Below are 6,537 nucleotides of genomic sequence, written 5' to 3'. Positions count from 1 at the left end.
AGTGAGGTTGTCAATCTCACCGGCTTGCTGAAAACAAAGGATTGAACGTATGGTGTGGAGAATGATGTTTGCTTGTAGAAAACAACGAGAGAACGAGAGATTGCGGTAGATTGTATTTCGGATGTAAAAGAATGGACCGGGGTCCACGGTTCACTAGTGGTGTCTCTCCAATAAGATAACTAGCATGTTGGGTGAACAAATTACGGTTGGGCAATTGACAAATAGAGATGCACATACATATATCATGATGACTACTATGAGATTTAATTAGGGCATTACGACAAAGAACATAGACCGCTATCCAGCATGCATCTATGCCTAAAAGTCCACCTTCGGGTTAGCATCCGCACCCCTTCCAAGTATTAAGTTGCAAACAACGAGACAATTGCATTAAGTATGGTGCGTAATGTAATCAACACAAATATCCTTAGACAAAGCATCGATGTTTTATCCCTAGTGGCAACAGCACATCCACAACCTTAGAACTTTCCGTCACATTGTCCCGGATTCAATGGAGGCATGAACCCACTATCGAGCATAAATACTCCCTCTTGGAGTCACAAGTATCAACTTGGCCGAGCCTCTACTAGCAACGGAGAGCATGCAAGAACATAAACAACACATATATGATAGATTGATAATCAACTTGACATAGTATTCAATATTCATTGGATCCCAACAAACGCAACATATAGCATTACAAATAGACGATCTTGATCATGATAGGCAGCTCACAAGATCTAAACATGATAGCACAAGAGGAGAATACAACCATCTAGCTACTGCTATGGACCCATAGTCCAAGGATGAACTACTCACGCATCAGTCCGGAGGCGGGCATGGTGATGTAGAGCCCTCCGGTGATGATTCCCCTCTCCGGCGGGGTGCCGGAGGCGATCTCCGAATCCCACGAGATGGGATTGGCGGCGGCGCGTCTGCGGAACTTTTCCGTATCGTGGCTCTCGGTAATAGGGTTTTCGCGACGGAGATTTTATATAGGCGAAGGGGCGAGTCGGGAGCCGGGGGTGGGCTCCCCATACTCGGGCGCGCCGGGGGGCAGGCCGCGCCGCCCTATGGGGTGGCCCCCTGGCGGCCGCCTCCGAGCTCTTCTTCGACTGTTCCGGAATCTCCGTGAAAAATAAGACTGTGGGCTTTTGTTTCGTCCAATTCCGAGAATATTTCCGTGTAGGATTTCGAAACCAAAAACAGCGAGAAAAACAGGAACTGGCGCTTCGGCATCTTGTTAATAGGTTAGTGCCGGAAAATGCATCAAAATGATATAAAGTGTATATAAAACATGTGATTATTGTCATATAACTAGCATGGAACATAAGAAATTATAGATACGTTTGAGACGTATCACAAGGACTTCTAGAGATGATGTGTGTAGTGCTGGTAGTTTATGTAAGTATCTCTCGTATCATGCACATTGTATATAAATGATTTCATGTCTAGCCTATGTGCACCTTAAATGTCGCTGGAGGCATCTTCGGTATCTATGTTGCTATAATAGTACAAGCTTCTGTTTTCAATGATTTAGAATTTGTTTTTGAGGTTTTACCATGATGTTAGGAGAAACTGATAAGTATATGTTTCATGTCAAAATAACTTATCCTAAACAAAGTAATTAGTTGTAGATGGAATACTCGGTCCTTTTAGTAAAATTGCAACAAAATGGCATGTTTAGTTCTTGAGAGTTTGTTGAGTATTACCATCTTTCACTGCTTGATAATTGTTTGCATGGAGTGGGCTTTACTGGCCCATGAGTTTTGAATTCTGGGCTTCAATATAGATAAGAAATATCATGATCCTAATACTCAAATATATTGGCAATTGGTGCCGATGTTGCCTCTCCGCTAACGAGGGAGATTTTTGAGAGTGGAAGGGAATTCTTTTGAATTATCGAGAGTAGAAGGGATGCTTCAAGATTCTTAAGAGTGAAGGGGTGTTGTATAGACGTGTGTTGCACGTGCATGCTTACTAGTAATAGTAATAGTAAAGATTTGTAAAGAATACTAATTTTTTCCGTTCCTTTCTTCTTCACCGATCACCGCCTCCTGTTAAAGTGGTAACTAGATTTTGATGCGCGCCTTGGCGCGCGACCCCGGTAGTACGCATCAACGATCGCTTACAGATACTCTTCGTAATAAGTTTTCTTAGGTTTTACAATAAGTTGCCAAACATATGCCATGAGAACCTAAAAGAACCAAAAAATAAGAAACAATGAGATTTGAAAAACATGTTATACATCTGAGAATTGCTTTTGAAGAGTCCAAATGATTGCTCCCACCATCCATCTATGAAGATTTAACATTTGACGGTTAAAGTCAATGGTGAACTAATATCCATCAACAAAGCTGGATCAATGTGTTGATGTTTCCCTATTGGACACAGGATATTTTCAATGACGGACCAAACAAGCTAACACAAGAATGATGCAAGCAATTAAAGGAAGAGCATCATTGTTCGGGGATCCAAACACTCGCTCGAACCAAAATTATTTGAATGCACAACTGTAGAGCAAAAGAATCCACTTTAGGTCTCGAAGAATAACCCCAAATTGCAATATGACTCACTTTAGCCTTCTGTTACTTCAGGGAAAGGTATCAACATCGATAGTATAAACTGCGGGACTTTTTTTATTAGTCGCTAATCTGAAGAAGATAGAACAACCTCGAGCAGGTATATGCTTGGCATCTTGCACCACAACCGAACCATGAAGACAGAACTCGGAAGCAACTGTCGAAGACTTAAACTATGGGCTTATTATGTCAATTGGATAGGCAGTACACGCATTAGTTAAATCAAAGCTCCGGGCTACACAAAGCTCAATAACAACATTCAGATATTACTCGAAAAGGCAATTAGGCAAAGGCATACCATGCCATCTCAATAGGAACTTTCGATGTAAATGGTCTTGGATTTTACGCTTCTTTAATTTCTAAATCTTTTCTCGGCTTAGTTCACATGTTGCAAATGGACCGAGAATAGTTTTTCTCAAATGTTGGAAATGGTCACATGTGTTTAATAGAGCATCCGAGAATCACACAAGTAATTTAGTGAAAATATCCGAAAAGCACGCATGTTGTGTTATCTTGCTTGTTTAATAAACAAATGATGAGTCGTACGAGACTTGCATTTCGGATAGTAAATGTGTGAATCATGAGCATTCTTGCAGATTGTTAATCCAAAGTGCAACAAAAGATATCAAAAACTAAATGGTTGGTCCGGCCTACCTTTAGGCTTTAGATACAAGCTGAACGAGCAAATCTCCGAAGAATAAAAGTATCAAACACCGACAAGTCCATCCAGCACGGCTCTGTCGAGGTCCAACGACTTGCTACCGAAACCTTCTCCTACAAACCCGAAGCAAGCTGAAAAGATTAAAAGCATGTGTACCTCATTTTGAATGCCTAAATGCTTCAGGTGCATACGTACATCTCAACTCGGTCAATATTGTTTTGGGGCGGAAAGGGAAGACCCTAAGGAGATATATATACTCCAAATGTTTCTAATAGATCTTAACGATCTCTTTAAACATAGCTTGTTATTGCCAAATATAATAATCTTTAGCTAAATTTAAAACGCAATGACTCATTTCCAAGACACCACCAAATCAAGCTATTCAAAATACTTCGGGCAAAAGCAAATAGGTGAGTAAATTTATGAAACCATGTATCCTAGGAGTAGGATCCTGTATATTCTTATCTTGCAATTGGCATACATTTGATGGGCGAGCGAAACTATTTCGTTCCCCTGCAATATCACAAATATATGCATTAACAAACGACCATCCGAGGCATTAACTTCAAATGGCTAGCGAGATATATCCGAAAACCATAGAGTTAATCCAATCATGGAAACATCACATGGTGACCTTGGATTCAATTATTAACACATAACGAGTACTTGTATTTGGATATAGCTCCTTCGTTAAGAAACGAAACTCTACACTACCTAACGAGTACTTGTCCTAGCATTCAATTCTTACCAATTACTTGCTGATTAGAAAACCATATGTAAATAAAAATGGTACGTTTTAGATTATTGCTAGACCTGCAACAATATTTGTGCGACTATGCTACCCTTGAAATTGTTAAATTTGTATTATGCATCTTGCATAGTATGAAACAAACAAATACACCTTGTAAAAATTATGGGTCTGGCTCGTTTCGAAAATGCAACACACCAACACGTTCTGGTGAGTGTAAGTGAATCATTTGTCAAGAGCTATAATTTTATACTTTTAATCTGACTTTTTTTAAAGTAGGATGTTCCGAATTGCATCCGAACTATATGAGGCTCACCGAGATACATGTATTTCAGAATTTTCCCATAGATCTGCCTATTTATCTTCTCTTCTCTTCTCCTCGCCAAGCGAAATTAAATCACATATCTCATCATCTACCAAAAAAAAAACATATATCTCTCAGTGCATAGTTAAAACATAAACAATCTTGAATTATTAGATATCTTATGAACCACTACTTTACGATCAAACTCAGCATTGAAGAGAATATATATTACCTTACAATGAAGCGTTCAAATCCAAAATTTCCGGGATGCAGACATCTTGTTATCCCTGCAAGGAATTTGCAAAAATAACGAGTTAATAGATAACTATGATAATACATATTTAGTTCTCAGACTTCCTTTCCATCTCCACCTTTGATAAGTATAGTATCTGCGGGTTTTCATTATGTTGGCAAAGTTAATCTAATTCATCATCGGGAAGTGCTAAAATAGCCAGTTCAGCCAAAAGTACTCGAGCAATGGGATTGTATGCAAGATACAGTGAGCGCACCACAATAGTATTGATAAACAGAAGATTAACACGATTTCCTACACGGTTTGGATCCAATGAAAATAAAGGCTCAAGAAAATAGAACCAGTAGCTACCTATGGGTGCTTATATGCACAAAACAGTTTATTTTACATGAGGAAGGGTAAAAACATCATGATGTTAGAATAGGATAATTAATTATTAGGGAGAGGAAAAATTATTTATACAAGCTTGGTGATGTGCAGCAATTTTTTGTTGTATAAATCAGTTGTTAGATGAAATAATCAGAAGGCACCATAGATAAACTTACCGACTAAATTCAGTTGGAAGATCGGATAAAATTTCAAACCATACGCACTATTTTGAAAAAGGGTACCATTTACTGTGTTTACTTGTAGAGAGTTAATAGGACTACATCACATAAGCAAATCGAGCGTGATAAGAGAACAAGACAACCTAAGAAGCGAGAACATGCATCCATCGGGACATGAACATCGGTATATATAGCTAAATTCATAGTTTCTTCGGACCTATATCAAGAAACACTAAGTAATACACAAAGCTAGATTCATAGCAAGAAGTATATAGCATATCAATTATGAACTCTAAAGTAGAAGACATATGGCATGCTTTATCGATAGACAAAATCAGCTACAATTCGAGTATTAGACACATGGTATGTCCTGGACTCCCAACTCTGCAAGACCGACAAAAGATGTGACCATATCGGAGACTAAACCACATAAATAGCAAAGGACGGCAATTCCTGCGAGTAAGCAAGAGGACAAAGCTCTCAATGAAAACAAAGAAATAAAAAAGAGACTTTGTATGGGCTAAGAACAAATTGCACGAGACGGACCATATTGATCTAGACGAATAGACTAAACATAAAAGAAAAAGGATCTAATCTACGAGATGCGTGAACGGACAAAACAAGACATAACACGAGAATGGCCGGCATGTACGGGATGAGAAACAGGAGGCAACATCATTATTGCAACCAAAGCTGAAGAAAAATCAGTAGGAAAAGGCATATGAAAAACCGAGTCATGCTTGCAAGATTACCTAAGTTGGTCAACACCACAAGGAAGCGCCGGACAGGTGACCACTTTGGGAGCCCCGCCATCTATAACCTCCTAGCATATCACAATTTGATTGCTGACTTGCATCCACATAACTTTGGATAGCCAGTAAAAGTTCTGATTAAGTTTTCAGCCAAAAGGGGGTAGACTCCGAGGCTGGAGACATGCGGAAAACAAGAGAATAAAAGTAAAGCTTGAGAACAGAGATAACTATTAAAGCCCCATAACAGACATGCTTCATGTGGTTGTATCTTGCGGGAAAGGAAATTAATTTATCAAATACCAGTTTATGGATAAAATCATCATGAAGCTGCGTCTGATATACACATTACAATTGCAGTATTTTTCATTGAAAATTATATGTCTTATCTTAGTTCATTCTTGTCAGCATAGACCCATGTAATACAAAAGAATAATACCTAGACATGGTTCAATCTTCTTGAAGTTAAAAATGCATGGCTCCTCTGCAATTATTTCAGACGAGAAACACCAAATAGTGGAAACAATAATCCGTTTGTGTCATGTGCAAAAAAGATAAAATTTGATGCTAAAAATAGCTTTTAATAGGATAGTTATTTATCTTATTTTTCACATGACAAAAAAAACATCGGGTTTCCATGAAGATGAACACCGAAATCAGTTCAAGAAATCCACACATAGATCTACCCGAGG

The sequence above is a fragment of the Lolium rigidum genome, chromosome 3, assembly GCF_022539505.1.
Source record: "Lolium rigidum isolate FL_2022 chromosome 3, APGP_CSIRO_Lrig_0.1, whole genome shotgun sequence".
Lineage (NCBI taxonomy): Eukaryota > Viridiplantae > Streptophyta > Magnoliopsida > Poales > Poaceae > Lolium > Lolium rigidum.
This window is presented reverse-complemented; position numbering follows the sequence as displayed.